Below are 21,848 nucleotides of genomic sequence, written 5' to 3' on the forward strand. Positions count from 1 at the left end.
AGGTGTTATATAGGGTTGTGTCTATTCAACCTAAGCATAGTTAGGTATATATATAGGAGGTTGTGAGTCTTATTTCAAGATCATATTGTGAAGTGTGTTCTCATTGGAGATATTTGGAAGTTGACCCCTTGAAGTGGCCTATTACTCTTAATTATTATCAAGTATTTATATAATATTTTATATTATTTCTTCTATTGTCCAAATTATTTCATTACAAACTTGAGCTAAAGATCTAAAGATGTATAAGAGAGAGGTACCGAGTTGAATAAGGAAAAATTCTCCTCATGGAAAAATAGGATGAGGGCACATTTATCTAGAATTTAAAATAATGTTATACACTGGCTATATAATGCATATGTTTCTCCTGCCCCTCCTATGACTATGAAGAGATGGCATAGAAGAGCATAATAGTCTATGATTGAGATTGCATATTCTTTGAATAATGTCAAGTTTGATGATATCAAAAATTGTATTAATGCTAAAGAAATGTTGGACAAGTTGACACTTGTACATGGTGGACATGAGAATGTATCGAGAGCAAGAGCATAAAGTATGAGAGGAAAATACGATGACATGAGAATAAAGAAAGGTGAAAATATTGTACAATATGTGAACTAAATCAAAAAAGTTGTGAGTGAAATCATATCTACTAGAGGATTCATTAGTAATGTTAAAGTTGTAAGGTTATCAAAGCTCTCTTACTTATCTATGAAATTAAAATATCTACAAATCAAGAAGTTAGAGCTATGCTTGGCAATGTCCTTACCCTTGATGGTTTAGTTGATCGGTTGACTATATTTGTATTAAGTAATTTTGATAATAGTGTACCTACACTTGGGAATACTTTCAAGCCTTCACTAACCATTGGTAGTTCAAATAAAGAAAATAGAAGTAAAAATGAAAGTGAGTCATAATAAAAAGATGATATGGATGACATTAAAGGATTTATTGTAAGGAGGTTATCGAGAGGTAAAGGTAAATGCTGGCTATTTTTTCCCTCCATTCAGCCCATCATTGATAATCAATCTAAGAAATCTTCAATGGGATATTTTATTTATTGTGGATTAATGAGAACTTTTAGTGGATAAAATTTCAAGTTTTCCCACCCCTTCTCCCTAGCTAACTAGTTTGCAGATCTGATGACTCTCATGTTTTCACATGTTATCTCTCCATCCTCTTGAAAGTGCATTATGTTGCCATGCATCTCCATTCCAACATTTCTTCATGCTATGGAGTCTTCGTGAAGCTCCAAAGTCTAGAATTATGCCACATGGTGGAGGGTCCTAATATTCTCACTGCATTCCACCTGTCCATTTTGAATAAAGGATCTTGATCGATGGTTGTGACTTAATCTTTCTTTGGGAGCAGTTTCCTCATTATATCTAGATCATTCATCTTGGGGTAAAGATCTACATCAATGGTGGTGATTTAATCTCTTGTTGGGGAGATTCCCTCACCATATTGGTCATCTATTTCAAAAGAAGGATCTTCATTGATGGCCATCATTCATTTTTAGGAAAATTAGATTCTCCCCCTTCCTATGGTGAACTTTGGATTTTGTAGATAGATAACACATCGTGTTATCCTATCCATGCTTCTTATGGCCATGGCATGATACTAGGACCAATTCTTCAATGCTAAGTGACTTCTTAGGCCCTCTTTGCATGGCACCAATGCATCTCCATGCCTCTTTGATCTATGTAATGATCAAATCTTTGGGGATTAGACCTCTTACGACTAAGTGCATTTGTTTTGTTCTTTTCTATCACTTCTAGCCATAGATTGCACTTCACAATTAGTTTCCCTTCTAATTTTTAGTTATTACTCTCCTCTACAAGTCAACTCAACTTGGTTGGGGTTCAAACTTCAAGTTAAATTGGATTAATGCCTGAACTCATTAAAACGAAGTTGTAGATATTTCTTAAAGGTTCTTCTTTGTTTTTATTTTGTAGCAGCATTATGCTCTACAATCTTTCCTTCCATTAATGAAATAGCTCTATTTCTTATCTCTTCTTGTAATTCATAATTTGTGCATGCATTTTACCTTATTTTGAATATTTCTTTCCTACTTCTTAGAGTTATATTTTATGTTTAATCTATTGATAATTGTCATATTATGAAAATATCCTTCCTTTCAGCATTTAATCAATCCCAAACCTTCTTGTGAATTCTTAGGAAATAGAATAGAGTCAAGATCTATGTATTTGGATATTTCATTCATGTTTTGCACATTTGTAGGAAGATATTGTAACCACATTTCAATCTATTGCATCACCTTTCCCTTTTTGCATTTAATTTATATTCTCCTTCTCCCTTTTCCTCTCCAGCAGTGGTTTAGGTGCATCCTAATTGTAAGGAAGTCAACCTTCTCTAGAGATACAACCTCAGCATGCAAGTACCACACTTGAAGGTTGTTTCCATGTTACACAAGGTCATTTGAGGTTCATACCTCAAGCAAGGTTGTATACTTTTGTGTCAATAGTAAAGTCAAAGGTGAATTACCTCTGATATGTTTTAAATGCAATGAAGTAGGTCATATTGCTGCAAGATATCTTGACAAGAGAATGAGTGATAGAAATGATAAGAAGGATCACAAATATAGAAAGAATAAAGAATACAAGGACAAAGGGAGGAAATCATGCTACATTGTTAAGGAAGAGAACACTGATTTAGATACTGAAGATAACAAAGATGAAGTGGAAGTGGTTAATATTGTTGTCAAAAAAGACCCTAATGAGGAAAGGTGTGAGGATAATAATTCACTTATTCCACATGTTAGTAAGAAGGATACATGGATCATTGATAGTGGATGATCACATGACATGACTAGAGACATTAGTAAGTTTGATAAACTTGAAGAATGTCATGGTGGAACTGTAAAATTAGGGGATGATGTTCCATGTCTAGTCAAAGGTAGAGGTTCATTGATGTTAAATGAAAAAATCAGATGTCATGATGCATATTGGATGAAAGGACAAAAATATAATCTATTGAGTGTTTCTCAGTTGAATAATACAGGTCACAAGCTAGAATTTCATAACAAAAAAGTCAAGATCTATGATGATGATGGAAATCAAATTGGTACTAGTGAGAAAGCTAAAGGTAATATGTTTTATGTTGATCCTACAGTTGATACATGCTTGTTTGCAAAATTTGAAAATCTATGGTTGTGACACAAAAGACTATGTCATGTCAATTTTAAGCATATGGTCAAGGTCAATAGAAAGAGAAGAGTTAGAGGCTTATTAAATTTGCATAAACATGAGAATGCTATGTGTAAACAATGTCAGCTCAGTAAGATGAAAAGTAAAGCTTTTTAAGTAAGATACATACTTCTAATGGCATTCTGGAATTAGTGCATATAGATTTGTGTGAACCAATAAGAGTAGAAAGTTACTATCAGATATTTCATATTGTTTGTTGATGACTATTCAAGGATGATGACCATTATTTTAATGAAGTTGAAGTCATGTACCTTTGATATGTTCAAATGGTATAAATTTAGAGTTGAAAAATAAACTGGTAAATTACTAAAAAGTTTAAGATCTGATAGAGGTGGCGAGTTTATTATGGTGAATGCACTAGATTTTGTGTTGAGCATGGAATTAAGAGACAATTGTTAGCACTAAGGACACCACAATAGAATGTGATTGTTCAACAAAGAAATAGGTTAATTATGGATTGTGTAAGAAAATTTCCAATTGAAAGGGGAATTGCTCAAATGTTTTGGAGAGAATCCATTAGCACTACAATTTACACTCTCAACCAAGTTTAATTAAAGAAAGAACAAAAAAAACATCTTATGAAATTTGGTATGTTCATACACCTAATGTGAGTTATTTCAAGATATTTGGAAGTATATATTATATTCACAAAGATCCAAGGAATGGTAAATTTGATTCAAAATGTGATGAAGGCATTTTATTTGGTTGTTCTTCTAAGATAAAGGCCTATAAATTTTTGAACAAGGCTACTAGCACAATGATTAAAAGTGAAAATTTATGAATTGATGATCTTGCAAACAAGAATAGTTGATCTTCAAGTCATGTTTCCTTTTAGTAACAAACACTTAGTCATTTCCTAAGCATATTTTTTTGGTCATCACTATGATTGAGCCACCCAATGAAGGTCAAATAATGTATTTTAAGTTGTTTGCATTTTAGTTTGAGATGAGATTCTTAGGTTGTTGAGCACCCCAATATGGACTGAGTGTCATTTTATGCCAAGTAAATAAGAATTTAGTAGACACCAAGATAAAGTAGAGTTAGTTCATGTCGAGTTTCACAAATAGTATCAAGCACACTAAATCCAAGGTACATCATGAATATTAGTTTTGATCAAGCATCACGGTATTCAAGTGTCGAGTAAACCAATTTTTGCATATGTATTTGTAATAGCACAAAAAATTATGTAAACCATTTTGGTCAACTTCTATACATGATTCAAGGATTTTAGAGATAGATAAGGAGTTATTTATGTGTTTTGTCAGAGGTCATTGATCCCTATACAAGGTGATCAACTAATCATAAAATCAGAGGGACTAAGTGGAAAAAGGGACATATCTAGATGATTGACAATGATCTATACACTTATCTAGATATTTATTTAAGGAGGGTCTAAAACCTAAAGTTATGTATGTGCATGATAGATGAAGGAGAGACTGAAGAGTCAAGTGTATGAACTAAGGAAGGCTATGTTTTGATGTTTAGAAGAAGAGGTTAGACAAATAAACCTAGTAGTGAAGGACATTATAGAGTTTATTAGATAAAGAGGTCAAATCAAAATTAGGAAGAGGAGATTCATAATCTAGCATCAAAGTATCATCGACTGATACATTCTAGCAAGTGAATCAGGGCAAATCTCTTAACAGAGTGGTCCTAACAGGCCTATTCAAATCTCCTAATAAAGTGCTTAGTAAGTTGTAAGTTTAAATCCTTTAATCAAGGTATATTGAATAATTTTTGTAAGATCTTATTAGGGTAGGCCCTTCATAGGGTAGATCACCAAAAGTGATAAAAAATTGTAGCTTAAATAGGCACACTTTATTGCTGTAGTAGTGAAGTGTTGGAAATATAGATAGAGTAATTGAGAGGGGGGGGGGGGGGGGGGTGTCCGCAGAGTAGGTGAATTAGTTACCACAAAAATTAATCCACATATCCCTAAGATGTCTTATAAACTAGTTGTTTCTATCACTCAATAACCACACAGAAAAATGCTATAACTCGGTAGATATAGTGTGTGTTAACTTTAACATTCACAATTATTAACATGCATGCATAAAGAAATAACATGAACACATAAGACACTATATTTAATAGAGAAACCCAATATGGGAAAAACCACCAAGTAACTAGCTACTGATTTTCACTCTTCTGAAGTCAGCCTTGTTAGGAGCCAACCCTGTTAAAGGTTACATAACACACTAGAAAGTGTGACATTGTTAGAATATTTGATCACCCTTCTAGGAGTGGCCTTGCTAGAGGACTTTAGAAAAATTAAATAGAACTATCACCTTGTTAGAGGATTTATAAAAAAAATTTAAAACCAACTCTGTTAAGAGATTTAAAAATCACTGCTACAATGGTGAAAGAGTAACAATGAGTTGTCCTAAATGAAATGCAACTGAATTCCTAATATTTGCTTCACTAGATCCTCTCTAATCGAATACAAATTTTTTGCTCCTCAAGGATATCTGATCCTTCTTCAAAATTCACTCACACGATCAACACACTTTCATGCTCGCTCATTGCACTTTAAAATTCATAACTTGACCTTTATTTATACCTTAAAAATTGTCAAGTCAGCTCATTTACAAGTTACAATTTTCAATAATTAGTGCATTAGTTGGCTACAAATATTACATGAAAAAATTAAACTTTATTTCCCAAAATAATGAAATCCTTCATTGGTCAACTCTGCTCGATAGACACTACTCTAGAAATAATTTCTAGTGTTAACCAACTGAAGCTCGATGAACACTGCAAACTTATCAAAATCCTTTGGAGACTGAGTGAACTTATTAAACACTGACTTTCCTTCACTAACCTCGTGAGCTTGGTAGAAACTAACTTCTGCCACAGAAACCTTCGACGTCCAAGTGAGCTCAGTAGAAACTATTTCCATGGAGAATTTTTAGGAATGCTCGGTAGACTCTGGAATTTTCTTTGCTGACCAACTAAGCTCAGTAGACTCTATTTGCTGACTGAGATGACATTTGTGTAACATCAGAGATAACACACAATTGAACAATTGTATCCAACAATCTCCCTCTTTGGCATTGATGGCAACTCAACATGTCATAGCACAATAAAATTTAAGAACAAGTCTTTTTCTGACAAAACATTTCTCCCTTTTAGATTTTATGCCACAATCTTCTCTAATGTTGTAATATCCCTCTATGAAGGAATTACATAGCTTCTTTTCAAATAGAAAACTCTACACAATCAAATTTAAATTTTAGAAAGATATGATAGTACACTCTCCCTCTTTGACAACACATGGCAAAGACAACACAAGCCAAATGAGTAACAATGTACCTTAAGTACTAATTCATATGCAATGTTTCCATGACTATGCTGCATCAACTAATAGATCTTCAACTTGGTACCTATTGATGCATCGCTAAAACTTCATTTTAGTGAGCTTCAGATAGGGGAATAACCCCTAACTTACCTCTTAGATACAATAATGCATCCTTGGGTAATGTCTTGGTGAATATGTCAAAAAATTATTCTTTCATATGGATATATTCCAATCTGATCTCCTTATCCTACACCAAATCTCTGACAAAGTGATACTTTAATGCAATGTGCTTGGTTTTGGAATGCATCACTAGATTTTTAGATATGTTGATAGAACTTGTATTGTCACAAAACATAACAAATAATTCTTTGATCTCAACCTTCATACCTTACAATAACTTCTTGAACCAAACAATATTAGATCAATTTACTATTGTAGCAACATACTTTGCTTCTGCTGTAGATTGAGATGTACAATTTTTCTTTTTACTTGTCCAAGAAACCAACTTGTTTCCAAGAAAGAATGCTCCAGCACTTGTTCTCTTTCTGTCATCAATGTTTCCTACCCAATTTGCATTAGTAAACACTTTCAAGTCTACATTACCTCCAAATTTGTACCATTATCCATAATCTTTAGTGCCTTTTAAGTATCTCATGATCCTTTTGATTGCTATCATGTGATTTTCTCTTGGTTTTGCTGAAAATCTTGCTACAATACCAACTACAAGAGAAATATTAGGCCTTGTATGAACTTGTAGGACCAGAAAATGGGTTAAATGCATAACATACTATGAGAAAATCACAAAACTCAATCAACATACGTTAGCACCCACTAGTCTACCATGAAAGTCAAACTAATAAAAAGAAAGAAAACATAATTAAAAACTCCCTTTTCCATTTGTAGCTCCCATGTCCTTCTTTCTTCTCCAAATGATTGTAGCTCCAAAGTTGCCTATAGTGCACACAAAATTGAAGCAAAAGTCTATGATGTGGATAATGCCATGAGAATACTTGAAGTGTGATTTAATGTGAGAGGAAGAATGCAACATGCAAATAAGCCAAGGACTTGAAAAATGCTCAAGAATTAGGACCAAGGACTCAAGATTTCAAGGATTTAAGAACCCAAAATGAGAGAAAGAGTGTCCATTTTATAATTTTCATGGAGGGTGAGAGCATTGGATTTGTCACCCACAAATATGCGATGTGTCCAAAGATTCCTTTGAGAATCCATGACACATATGAAGAAATATGCCAATTGTAAGATTCTATGACACATGAAAGTAAAACTTGGCTAAATATGGAAGAGAATCTATGACGCGTCATAAGACACCTCAACCCACCTAAAGCCAAGAATCTATGACAAGGAAGCCAAATAGAGACATGCGTAAGAGAATAAGAATATTTGATTATGAAAAGTCTCAGCCAAGTGTCAAAGGAGAATCCACGAGGTGTCATATCCAAGTGTCATGAGACTGCAATATTTTATGGAATATTTGAATTAAAAATCCTCTTATTCCACAAAATAAGAATTAGTAAAAAAAAATGGAATTAATGATGGGAAATGGAACTTAGGAAATTAAAAATTTCCATGGTTTTGTAGATAATGAATTAATTAATTAATAAAATTAATTAATTAAGGATGATAATTAGGAAGAATAATAGAATTAAATTATGGGTTATTTAATCCTATAGAGAGAATTAGTAAATGATTGGCCAAATTGATTAAATGAATGTGACAGTATCCTTTGATGAAAATGTGACAATAATACATATGGAATAAGATGATGAAAAGTAGACCAAAGCCATGGTCAAATTGATTGATAGATTGAAATTGATAACATTCCAAGGACACATGACATGAATTGGTTGATATGTAACATTTAGTCGACATAATAAATGCTACAGAATTGAAATCGATTGATAAGGTTTGATCATAATAACATCGATGGACATTGTCAATGTTATTAAAATGGTCGATGATGCCATGATCTAACATTGAAAGCCTCAACAATGTCAAATATTGAATGATATGAATGATAGTTTGACCTAGCACTGAGAGCCATGACAGTACTAAGGTCAGATTGATAAGATTGATAAGATTGGTAGGTTTCCAAGGCACTAAAAGCCACAACAATGCCTAGGAGCGGATAAATGATGATTGATTTGAGATGTTTGATATGTTTCAGGTTGATTAGGACTGATTCTAAGTGATTTGGAGTTGATTTGGGGTGATTCTGAGTTGATTTGATATGGTTCTGAGTTGATTTGATATGATTTTGAGTTGATATGAAATTGATGTGAAAGCGGATACAAATGACGAAATATGGTCAATCTGGCCAAAAGATCGAAGTTAGTAGAATGAAAAAATGGGATAGATTAGTACAAAGAAGTGATGAAACCATAGATGTGAACCATTTTTGAGCGTCTACATTTTGCCCCTCTTTGATACAATGTGATTTAGAGCGTTGTGTCAAAGAATGCTAATGAAAAAGCCATAAAAGCATGCCCCAGCGATGTGGTATATATTTATGCCCCCTTGAGAAATTGACCAACATAGGCATATGATAGGTCAATTTCATTGACAACGGGAAAACAAAGCCATAGGAACTGATGGATCAAAAATCGGAGTTAAAACACAAAAGTTATGGCCTCCAAAGTGTAAATAGGCATCATGACCAACACAGAAAGGGTCTTTGGCACAACCATCTAGGTAGCAGCAAGCTATAAAAGGGCTTTGAGAGGAGTTTGAAGGTCATTTTCACTCTCTGATTTGGAAGAAAAGTGCTCTAAAGCAAGGAGGATGGATCGACTACCTAGGGAGCAACATCGTGGTGAACGGGTGCGGACCTTCCGACGGCGAGCAGATGCTATGCCTCCAATGAGTACATCAAGGCTGTCTTTGTACTTTTTACTTTTTTCATGCTTTTCTGCTGTATGTTGATGCTTTTTTACTACTTTTTAGGCACCTAGGAGTCTATCGGGGGGAAACGGGGTCAAATAGGGTCAACCGAGGGTCTTGGGGCCAGTTAGGGCTTCCAAATGCCCCAACTGCACCCAAAATGCATCCAAGTGCATCAATGACGTAGTTGGAATTCCCAAGTGCATCAATGATGTAGTTGGTATGGCCAAGTGTGTCAATGACGCAGTTGGGAACCCCAACTGCGCCCTAGGATGTTTTGGGGCTCTGATCGTGGTCCGAATGGTCTCGGATCGAACTGAAACTTGGTATGGGTTAGCATAACCCTAGGCGGATGTTAGAAACATAAGAAAATATAGTCAAGGTGGTCAACATGCTGAGAATTTAGTCAAACATATGGTAGATGTGGGTCAAACTAAGGTAAATGCTGACAGGGAATCATGCAAAGGGATAGAAAGGGTGCAAACAGACTCAGAATGACTCAAAATTTGGAATACATGTTCAAAACCCTAGGAAGAGTTGAAAACATAGGTTAAATAAGGCTAGGATAGTAAAAAAAAGTCAAAATTGGTCAAACTTAGCTCTGATGGAGAAAAAAAAGGTTGACTGATGGATAGGGATAGGGTCAAAATGATGCAAACGAGCTCGAAATGACCCAAAACTTGGGAAACATGTTCAAAACCCTAGGAAGAGTCCAAAAAATAAGTCAAATTAGCCAGACATGCTCAAAAGAAAAAAGTCAAACTTAGTCAAACTAGAGTCAAACTAAGTTAAACTTGGGTCAAAAGTAGGGTAAACTAGATGCAAACCATAGAAGGTTGACATAAGCTATGTGATAATGCAGGAGGAGCTACCCTTGTTACAGGTACGGGGACATAAGCCACAAAACCTTGCACTACATCATCACATGACACCTAGTGAGTGAGGGATATTAGCTAGGTTGGGATTATATCATGTGACATTTATGCTAGAGGTGAGGGGGAATAGGGCTTTTCTGACAGCTTTGATAGAGAGGTGGCATTCAGAGACTAGTTCATTCCACCTACTGACTGGGGAGGCGACTGTGACACTAGAGGATGTATGGCACATCCTTAAGATCTTGATCCATGGAGAGCTAGTAGTGTATGACCCAGCTACAGGGCGAGCAGCTCTACATCGACTATTTGGGTGCGGAGATGCAGAGCTAGGGATCTGAGATTATGAGTTGGGATGGGACTTATTAGTGGCACACCATGAGCGACTGATAGTTGTGATCTGTTGGGTGATTTGTGGATTGTTGATACCTGATAGATGGGGACATGGATTCCCAGTTGGATGGGGTTGAGTACTAGGGTAGATGATTATGGAGGGCACGATGTTTGCTTGGGGCCCATGCATGTTGGGGATGTTATATTATTATCTGCATCAGGTAGCATACAAAGGGGGACTATCCTTCAACACTGGTGGCACATTATTATAGATTTGGGCATATGAGCATATTGCAGTATTTAGGCCTCTAGTAGAGCGAGTGTTGGTGGATGATATGCCATATGCTTACAGCTATAGAGGTGTCCTAGCCCGAGGACCATTGGGATATGTGAGGTATTTTTGCCATCAGATAGACACGATGAATCAGTTCATATGGAGACCATACAGAGCTTTCCCTAGATGGGATGATGATGACATCCACTTACCATACTGTAGTCAGGAGTGCTACCTCATAGGGAGCACAGTGATTGGTCACCTAGTTATAGTGATGTACCTACCAGAGTGGGTGCAGAGACAGTTTGGGGAGACACAGGATGTACCTACAGGGTTAGCACTATTTGCCCGATCTAGAACAGAGGTGCGAGAGTGGGGACCACCTATGAGGACATAGGTAGCATATGCATAGTTAGCAGAGTTATAGCCAAGGCTATGGGGGGCAGTAGTAGATATAGTGGATGCAGGTACAATAATAACATATGATAGGTGGTTTTCACAACATCGACCAAGATCGTTGACAAATCTAGCAGCCACAGGATGAGGAGGATGATGAGGAGGAGGAGGATGGGGGAGAGGATGACGGGAGATTTGATGATGTCGATGATGAGGAGGGAGGTGACACTGAGGATGATGAGAGGGGGGATGGAGAGGGTGATGATGAGGGTGACGAGGATGAGGCAGGGGATGATGAGGGTCAGGATGAGGGTGATGATGAGGAGGCTGCTATGAGAGAGGATGAGGGAGCTAAGGATGTGGAGGGTGGAGGGAGTGTGGGTGGGGATGGGGATGACTACTGGGAGGATAGGGATGCAGCTACAATGGATATGGAGGGGGATCCCATGGATGACACTGAGAGAGCATTAATACTAGTACAAGCAGGGCCTAGTCATTTAGATCTCTTGGAGGTGATCAAAGGGCTACAGATTTAGTTGGGTCAGGTTGTGGCAGAGAGGGATTTCATTATAGGAGAGAGAGATGTAGTTATAGTGGAGCGAGATTAGGTGATGGCTGAGAGAGACCAGGCTAGGGATGAGAGAGCTACAACTATGCACAAGGTAGAGATGGCAGGACAGGAGTCTCAAGAGTTCATCAACAACATTAGAGATGCAAACTTTTGAGATCTAGCAATGATGATGAGCAGGGCTCACATGGAGGTACAGTATTGGCGAGATTAGTATGAGAGGGTGGTACCACCAAGGCATAGAGTAGAGAGTTTTTGTGCATCAAGGTCTCATTCCCATAGGACACAGAGGACACAGAGTAGTGCAGGGGTGATGGGGCCTATGAGGCCACCATAGAGAGTAGAGGGATCATCCTCGAGGCCAAACAGAGGCCACGAGGCTAGAGATAGTACAGGATGACACTGAAAAACTCACATATAGAGGGGCCTTTCTATGTTACTTTTTGGCTTCTATTATGCTCTTTCATGGTTCACACCTACAGGCAGTTAGTGTTGATGCAAACCATGGTCACATACTCTGATACTTTTGTGCGACATATATGGGATGTACTTATGTTATGATGACTATATGTTATGGACTAGATGATGACTTATGTTATGATGCCTATATGTTATGTTATGCATATGCTTTAGATGTTTTATATGGATGCATTTATGCTTTCTATGTGGACTTATATATGATGACATCATCTGTTGATTTATTGCATGTTAGGTGTAGGAAATGCCATCTTTTATTTTTGCCACATGTTTTTCTCATAAATGAATGCTTAATGTTATGTGAAAGATATGGAAAGGGTGTAAATGAATGCAAATGAAATGTAAAATGATATGAATGCAAATGAAATGTAACATGGATGCAAATGAAATGTGAATGCCATATTTATTACTTTGGATCATTTTGACATATGTAGGAATGTAGGATGACAATGTTTTTGGTGTATCAGAGTACGAGACCAAAGTAGCAGATGAAGAAGATACAGAAGATCAAGGAAATGAGGTGAAGAATTGTTAGTATGATGGGAAGACTTTTGCTTTTAGAAAGTGCACTATATGTCAAATGGAGCTTTATTTTGATATGGCAAATGGAATGAAACACATCATGGCATAAAGGGCCAAAGCGCAAATGCAAACCTTTTACATAAACAAGCACGATGCAAACAAAGAATGAACTTGTCCTTCCTAAGGCATATATACATGCCCTAGACTCTCAAAGGTACATTGTAATAGACAAAAATAGAAAAAGATGACCATGAACCATCCCGGCCACCCTCATAGATTAGTTTTATATCATTGAGTGGCATAGGAACATGATCAAAGAAAAACAAAGCAAAATATAAATCACTCACTAAATAGCATGAGCCAACAACAATCCTTGTCCATTATTACTTGTTTTTTAGTGTTTTAGATGTTTAGATGGTGTATGACATGTTGATGATGAGATAGCACTGGTTGTGGATTCAGTTGATAAGTTCATAGTGACATGTTGGATTGATTGTTGGTTCCTATTGCTCAGATATTGTGATTGACATTGAAGTGCAAGTGTTTACACAAAAGTGGTGGTTATTCACAGTGAGTATGTACAAGGTTTATTGCAAATTTTTGATGGGTTTTGTGATTTTTAGGGTTTTGTGGGGATATTTGATTTTTTTTGTGTAACTGATTTCTTTAGGTCATTTTACGATTTTTAGGGTTTTTTCAAGACATTTTATGATTTTTAGGTATTTTTTCAGGATCGTATAAGCATATACAAGTGTTAGCTCCAATCCGTTATACGATAGGTCCAATGGATAAAAAGAACTTAGGAGTATGCCCCTAGTTCAAACTTAAGCACCATGTAGGTAACATGCCCCCAGACAAGATGCAAATTATGTACAAAGGCCAATGACAAAGTGTGTGTGTAGACTGGTGATGCTTAAGCAAGGTTACAAGGGACATTAACCAGTTCGTGAGCCATGATAAGGAACCAAGGATGTCTTGCAATATGAAGGATATGATCAAGGAATGATAGAGGAGGAAAAGATCAGATGGAATCCTGATAGATGGAGGAGCAATAACTGATTACACATGGCACCTGTTTGCCAGGTTTTCACCATGGTACTTGCCCAAAGCGCCTGTTTTCCAGGTTTTCACTTTTGGATGAAATTTTTCTCTTGACTCAAATTTTCGTGCCAAGATGCCTGTTTACCAAGTTTTCATCAAGGCATCCATTTTTTCATGACTTTTTCCACTTTTTTTTTTGTTTTTCATGACATTTTTCAACTTTTTTTTTGGTATTTTTTCAGGACTTTTGGATAGAATCAAGTGTAGTACTTGTGAAGATGCATGTTGTTGATGGACACAGGAAATGGTTCACCCTCTGGAGTTGCAAGCTAATATACTCTGAATCCAAAAGATGCAGTAATTATATAAGGTCCTTCCCAATTTGGCTCAAAGTTGGCTTGTTTTTCTCTGTGTTGTTGTGTCTTGTAATTCATCTTTAGGACTAGATCACCGACCTCAAAATGATGACCTTAGACTTTCTTGTTATAGCTCCATTTTAGTCAATTTTGGTAAGCTTGCAAGTGTGTCAAGGAAGCTCATCTTCATTCATCAAGCATTTCTAGCTCAAGAAGTCTAGATATTCAGTAGTTTTCATCATCAACAACATCTTGTAGGGATACTCTTAATAATGGAATTTCAACTTCAATGGGAAGTATGGCCTCAGTGCCATAGAAAAGAGAGTATGGTGTTGCACTAGTAGGAGCATGGACACTTGTTCAATATGCCCAAAGAGCTAGATTTAGCTGGAGGTGCTAGTCTTGGCCCGAATCATTGATAGTCTTTTGGAGAATCTTAACGATGGTCTTGTTAGATGCTTCTGCTTGGCCATTGCCTTGTGGATGGTAAATACTAGAATATCCATGGTATATGTTGTACTTCTCACAAAGTTTGTCTACATATTTTTTTTGAAATGGAGTACCATGGTCACTAATAATAGCCAAGGGGACTCCATACCGACATATGATATAGTTTAGAATAAACCTAGAGATCTGCTTGTCGGTGGTGAAGGTCAAGGGGACAGATTCAACCCACTTGGTAAAATATTTTGTTGCTATGATAATGAATTTATGACCATCAAAAGATGGAGGAGAAATAGCTCTGATAAGATCAAATGCCCAATGTGAAAAGGGCCATGGTGATATGACTGGCTGCAATTCTTGTGATGGTGCATGGATTAGATTGCTATGTATCTGACACTTATGGCATCTTTTGGCAAAGTCATGGGCATCCGGTTCCATGGTGGGCCAATAATATCTAGCTCTGACAAGCTTCTTGGCTAGACTTAGACCATTGAAATGGCCTCCACATATACCTTCGTGAACCTCATGCAAGGCAGTTTTAGCTTCTTGCGAGTCAAGGCATCTTAGAAGGGTTCGGTCAAAAGATCTCTTGTAAAGGGTGTCACCGATGATGACATATCTAGTGGATTGATAGATAAAGGCTCGACGGTCATTTTTGGATAATTTTGGTGGTAGGATTTGGGCATGTAGGTAATCATAAATGTCTTGATACCAAGGAGAGTTGGGACCAACAAGTTCACACACAAACTCAGATTGGGAGAGCTCGAATGCTGGAATCAAAAGTTGCTCAACAAGGAATTCACAACATTCCACATTTTGAGGCATATCAATCATAGAAGCAATGGTAGCCATAGCATCAGCTTGCTTGTTGTGTATCCTTGGCAGCTAATGAAAAGATATAGCAAAAAATTAAGATTAAGGAATTCTGCCATCTGCTTGTAGGGCATGAGTTTATCATCTTTGGTTTCGTAGTCATCATTGACTTGGTGGATGACCAATTGGGAATCCCCAAAGACTTTTAAATGTTGAATGTTCCATTGGATAGCTATCTTGAGCCCTATGATTAGTGCCTCATATTCTATTATGTTGTTTGTACAGTGGAATGCAATCCTATATGACTTGGGAATTATGTCTCCTTGAGGAGTGATAAACATAATGCCAGCTCCTGAACCATTTCGTGTATGTGATCCATCAAAATAAGCTTCCATTTGTTAGCTACATCCATGTGAAATATGGCTTCATCTGGAAAGTCTACTAACATGGGATGACCATCTGACATAGGTGCTTCTGCTAATTGATCTGCTATCACTTGCCCTTTGATTGCTTTTCTGTCTACATATTCTATGTCAAATTCACTAAGGACCATGACCCATTTGGCTAAGCATCCTGTGAGAGTAGCTCTACTGAGGAGGTATTTCAGTGGGTCAATCTTAGAGATGAGCATTGTTTTTTGATGGAGCATGTAATGTCTAAGCTTTTGGGCTGCAAAGACAATAGCAAGACAGGCTCGTTCAATTAGTGAATAATTTAGTTCATAGCCCACAAGTGTTCTACTGATGTAATATATGGCTCGCTCTCTTCCTTGTTCATCATTTTGTGCTAAGAGAGCCCCTAATGTTGTATCTGTAGCAGATATATATAAGATAAATGGTTTTCTTGGAATAGGAGCCATTAAAACTAGTGGATGTAGAAGATAATCCTTGAGTTGTTGGAAATATTCTTGGCACTGCTTATTCCATTGAAAGGATACTCCTTTACATAAGAGGTGTTGAAAGGAGTGACACTTATCAGCCAATTGTGCAATGAATCATCGGATAGACTGCAATCTTCCTTGTAGCCCTCTTAGGGTTTTTAGATTTGTTGGAGGAGGCATGTCAAGTATTGTTTTTACTTTCTCAAGATCCACTTCAATGCCTCATTGAGAAACAATGTAGCCTAGGAGCTTTCCAGAGACAACTCCAAATATACACTTTTTTGGATTTAGATGAAGCTTATAGCTTTCCATTCTGGTGAATATCTAATCTAGGATGCCCAAGTGTTCTTTCCTTTTATAGGATTTGCAAAGTAAGTCATGGAAGATTGTAGTTATTGCTCTTTGATATGTTGCCCCAACATTTTAAAGACCAAATGGCATGACATTCCAGCAGTATGTTCCCCAAAGACATGTGAAAGCTATCTTGTGTTGATCTTCAGGGGTGATTCTTATCTAATTATAGCCAGAAAAGCCATCCATTAGTGATAACATCTCATATCCAGCTATCATGTCTACAATGATATCTATGTTTGGTAAAGGAAAATCATCCTTGGGACATGCCTTGTTAAGATCATGAAAATTAGTGCATATCTGAATGCCCCCAGAGTGTTTGCTTACTGGTACTAGATTAGATATCCACTCTGCATAATCAATGGGTCTTATGAAGCCGACATCCAATAGTTTCTTCAATTCAGCTTTGACAAGGAGAGCAACTTGAGGATTCATTTTCCTCAACTTTTGCTTTACTGGTTTCATTCCTAGTTTTAGTGGTAAGTGATGAAGGACTAGTTCAGGATCTAATTCGGGCATATCTGTGTAAGACCAGACAAAGTTGATCTGCCTTTCTAGAAAAAATCTAATAAATTCATCCTTCTCTTCTGGTGATAATGAGGCCACAAAGTGTATGATTTTGGGGTTGTTAGGAGTTCCCAAATTAATATCTTCTGTCATCTCCACAAGTAATGCTGATTTTTCCTTTAATGGGAGTGTGTCCAATCTTCCATCCTCAAGCGCCTTAGAGAGGTTTTCACCCTCGGATATGTCCTTTATTTTTACTTTTTCATGGTCTAATGGCACCTTTCAGTTTTCACCAAGAGACCTACTTGTGTATTTTTTGGTTATTTTCTCAATTTTGTGATTGGAAGATGGAGTTGGCTCCCCAAAATATGCCATGATGTTTAGATTAATGGAAAATCTAGACTTGTGATCACCTTCTGGTACATCTTCACGGAGCTTAAAGAATTCTGTGATGGCATCATCATTTTCAAACTGATCAAACATTGGTGGTCCTTGTTGGTCCCAATCAATAAGTTCAGGGAAAACTAAGGAAATGCCATCATCAGTGTTGAATAAGCTTTGGTCCAAGGCATATATATGGATATTTGCTTCAGTGATGTCATCGAGATCATGTTCAGAAGCAGGAGGGCTTGGATCCCAAAATGTTTCGATCCAATTTGAATAGCTAGTTTGATTGATAGGTGAATTAACATATTTATCTTCAATGGGTAAGCTATCTGGGTCTACAAACATATGATCAAGACCAAAGGAGGTATCAAGATTGTCAACATTAGATACAGATTGGGTGGGTTCAGGTTGGTTATTCTCAGATGCCTTGTCATCATTTGAAGCATTCACTTCCTCGGATGAGGATGACTTGGTATTAGGAAGACCCAAAACAAATGGTTTGAATCCAAGTCCCAAGCTATGAGGTTGTCCTGATGCAGTCATGGGTTGAACAATGCCTTGTTTTTGGAGTCCTAGGCCACTACATCTATCATATCCCTTTTTCTGCATGATGGTGAATCCAGGTCCATACCTGTCAGGGGATATGGGAGTAATTTCTTGTTCTACTTTAGCCTTTTCAATCCATGTAGAGGTATTTTCATAGACGTGTTCTTCATGTAGCCCACCTCCACTAGTGAATGCCATAGAAGGTCTATTTTGAAGTGCAAACTTAGGCTTATTTTGTATAAGCTGAGGTTTACCATATGACTTGGGGGATAAAGGAAGTTTCCCAATGTGAAAGGCATGAGACATGGAGTACTCACCACAACCTTGGTCTTGTCTTTTAAGCTTTCCTTTGGATGTGGGTGTGAGTGTGGAAGGATCAACATACTTGGAGGACTCTAGTGGATTTACTGCATGATTTTTTGGGACCTAGTATGCAGTGGTTCCTCTAAGATTGGCACAGAACTGGAAAGGATCTGGATCACCAGGGATGGTTACCTCTATATTATTATAGAAAAACTTTAGGCATTAGTGATCTATATAAGGAATTGCTTTCATAGCATGGATCCATGGGCGGCCTAGTATCATATTGCAATTCATTTCTATATCTAGGACTTGGAATAAAGTATTCTCAGTAGCTAGACCAACTCTGATAGGTAAGATGATAACCCCTGTAGAGAAACACTCACCATCATCATAGCATTTGATTGTGATCCTTCGAGAGGGATCCACATCATTTTTAGAATACCCCAAACCTTTAACTACTTTAAGTGTACAAATATTCAGTCCTGCTCCTCCATCTATCAAGACACGTCTGACTTTAACATTGTGGAAAAAGACTTCAAGGTGGAGGGGATCATTGTTATGAGATTTTTCCTTAGGAATATCTCGAGGTAAAAATGTGATATGTTGTGACACGGATAGGTTCTCAACCATGGCTTGGAACTGGGCAACATCCATGTTATCTAGGACTATTGACTCTTTAAGGGCTTGCTCCAAGATCTTTTGGTGTTGGGAGGATGCACGTAGGAGGTCCAAAATGGAGATTTGTGCAGGGGTTTTTCCAAGTTGTCCAACAAGGCTATAATTAGCTCAAGTAGGAGTAGTAGGTCTAGATGGGGGTACAAGTCTAGTAGAAGTAGTAGGTCTAGCTGGGGCTCTAGGTAGGGTAATTTTGCTACAACATGTAGTGACAACACAATGAGGGTCTTCAGCCTTCAATGTGAATGTTGATATGTGAAAGTCAGACTCATTAAAGCAATTGATGGTGTAGTCATAGCCAATACGTGTGTAATTCACATTACCTTGCAAGTTTGAGTTTGAACTTGAGGGTTTCTCTTTGTCATGATTACCCAAAGGATCTTTGAAAATAGTGTGATCAGAGTTGGATGCTAACAGTGATGGATCAACTATGATGACACCATCATCAATAAGGTCTTGTATTGCATGTTTCAATTGGAAGCATGATGAAGTCTTGTGTCCTTTGGTGCGATGGTAATCACAATACTTTTTTTCATCCCACCAATCAGCTTTAGTCAATGGTTCATCATTGATTGGGGGTAATTTCAGGAATTTATTACTCAATAATTGTTGTAATGTAGTCTCAATTGGTATTCCCAATGGTGTGAATTTCTTGTCTTTGGTTCTAGGGTGTCTTTGAGGTTTATCTTGCATGGAAGTCTCAATTTTTTGTTGTGGAGCTGATGTTTGATTAGAGGTTTGTGAATTTGTAGGGTTTACACCTTTCAAAGTCAATTGAGGTTGTGTTGTGCTAATTGTGCGAGCATCCACAATACCATCATTAGTCACATTCTTGTTTTTGGAGAAAAAAATTTCCTTGTCATTAGACGAGTTGGTGTTTGTGTTTTCTTTTTTTATCTTGAGGACTCCCTTATGGATAAGAGCATCTTCAATACTAGCCCCTTTTTTCATCAGTTTAGAAATGGTGCTTGGATTCTTGATTTTGAGTTCATACATTAAGTTTGAGACTAAGTTTTCAATGCACAAGTGTACTTGTTGTTCTTCAGGGATGTCTAATGAGAATTGACTAACTAAGCTTCTCCAATGCAATAAGAATGTGATGAATGATTCTCCTGTCTTTTGTTTAGTTGAGCACAAATTAGAAAGTATCATCTCATTTTTGATGTTAAAGGCAAAGTGGGAGATAAACTTGTCTGCTAACTCTGACCATGATTTGATATTACCAGGAAGTTTGGAGTACCACTCAAGTGTAGGCCCACCTAAAGAATGAGGGAACAATCTCATATGGTAAGTGGGTTCATTACTGAGTTTAGTACATGAGGAAAAAAATTCTTGGATGTGATCAATAGGGTTTCCTTTTCCTTGGTATTTTTCAAACCTTGGAGCTTCAAAGTGTTTTGGGAATGGAGGCATATACAAACTTTTATCGAATGGGTTAGGACGTAGGTCCCTTTCCATATATAGAGTCTGTTTCTTTTGGACTCCCAATGCCTCGACTTGTTTGGAAAGTTGTTTGAATTGTTGTAATAGTTCTTCATTGGGGTTTTGCATGATGGTCTTTCCTTCAAGTCTTTTGTGTCTATGAGTAGACCATTTGTTGTAGCGAGAACTATGTCTACTTGGTTCTGACATTTTTGTGTCTGATGAGTCTGATGAAGTTTCACTGGGTGGTGGAGGGAAGTTGTCACCTCGAAGACAGAAAGGTCCCTATTGTTGGGGAACTTGTTGTGGTATTTTATGTGGCACTTGTTTTGGGATTGATTGTGATTGTTGTACCATGTGTTGTTGTTGTTCTGTGTGTTGTGGTTGTTTTTGGGATACCTATGTTGGTTGTATGTGAGACCATGTGCATGCTTGTTGTTCTAGAGGGATTTGTTGAGGTTGTTGTGGCACATGTTGTTGTTGTAACAAATGTTGCTGGTATGCAATTTGTTGCTCAAGGCATTTTTGGTATTCCAACTATTCCTTGAGTTGCTCTTGTTGTTTAGAAAACATCATTTTTTGTTGTTGGAATTGTTGTTGAAATTGTTGTTGATAAATTGTGTATAAATCAAGTGGGTCCATATGGGATTGCATGCTAGGAATGTTGGATGTTTGCCCCACTTGTGGTTGTTGTCATTGTGTTTTATGTTGTTGTTGATATGTGGGATGTGTGTCAAGCAGATGTAGACTTGGTTGTGCCTTGGAAGTGTTGAGTCCTTGTACCATTGTAGGTTGTTGTTGTCGTGGGGGTTGACTAAGTCCTTGAGAATTGAACATCATGTTTGTATTGTTGTTTTGGTACCTTTGTGTTTTAGATCTTCCTGCTTGCGACATCATATTGACTTGACTATGAGTTGTGACCCTATTAGGAATGGGCGTAATGTCAATAAGACTTTTCCTTTGTGCATCTATAGGGATGGTTGCACTTCATGTTTCACATGTTGTATTTATGAGAGGCTCCATAGTGTTTGATGTCATAGCACAGGGTAAAGTTACAAGCAAAGGTGTACTTTGTTGATTTGCCTCCAAAGAAGGTATGTCTGGCATCCATAGAGCATGGGTCCCTTTAGGTGGATCTTGTTGTTGCATCATGTGACTAAAATCAAGTCTTAATGTCCTTTTGGGGTGTTTAGGGATTGGTGGTATTTCATCAAACAAGGGGTGAACATTGATGTGTTCAAATGTACTTTGGAGGATTTCA

Source organism: Cupressus sempervirens, chromosome 8, assembly GCF_028749045.1.
Source record: "Cupressus sempervirens isolate cs-2001-9-10 chromosome 8, ASM2874904v1, whole genome shotgun sequence".
Classification (NCBI taxonomy): Eukaryota; Viridiplantae; Streptophyta; class Pinopsida; order Cupressales; family Cupressaceae; genus Cupressus; species Cupressus sempervirens.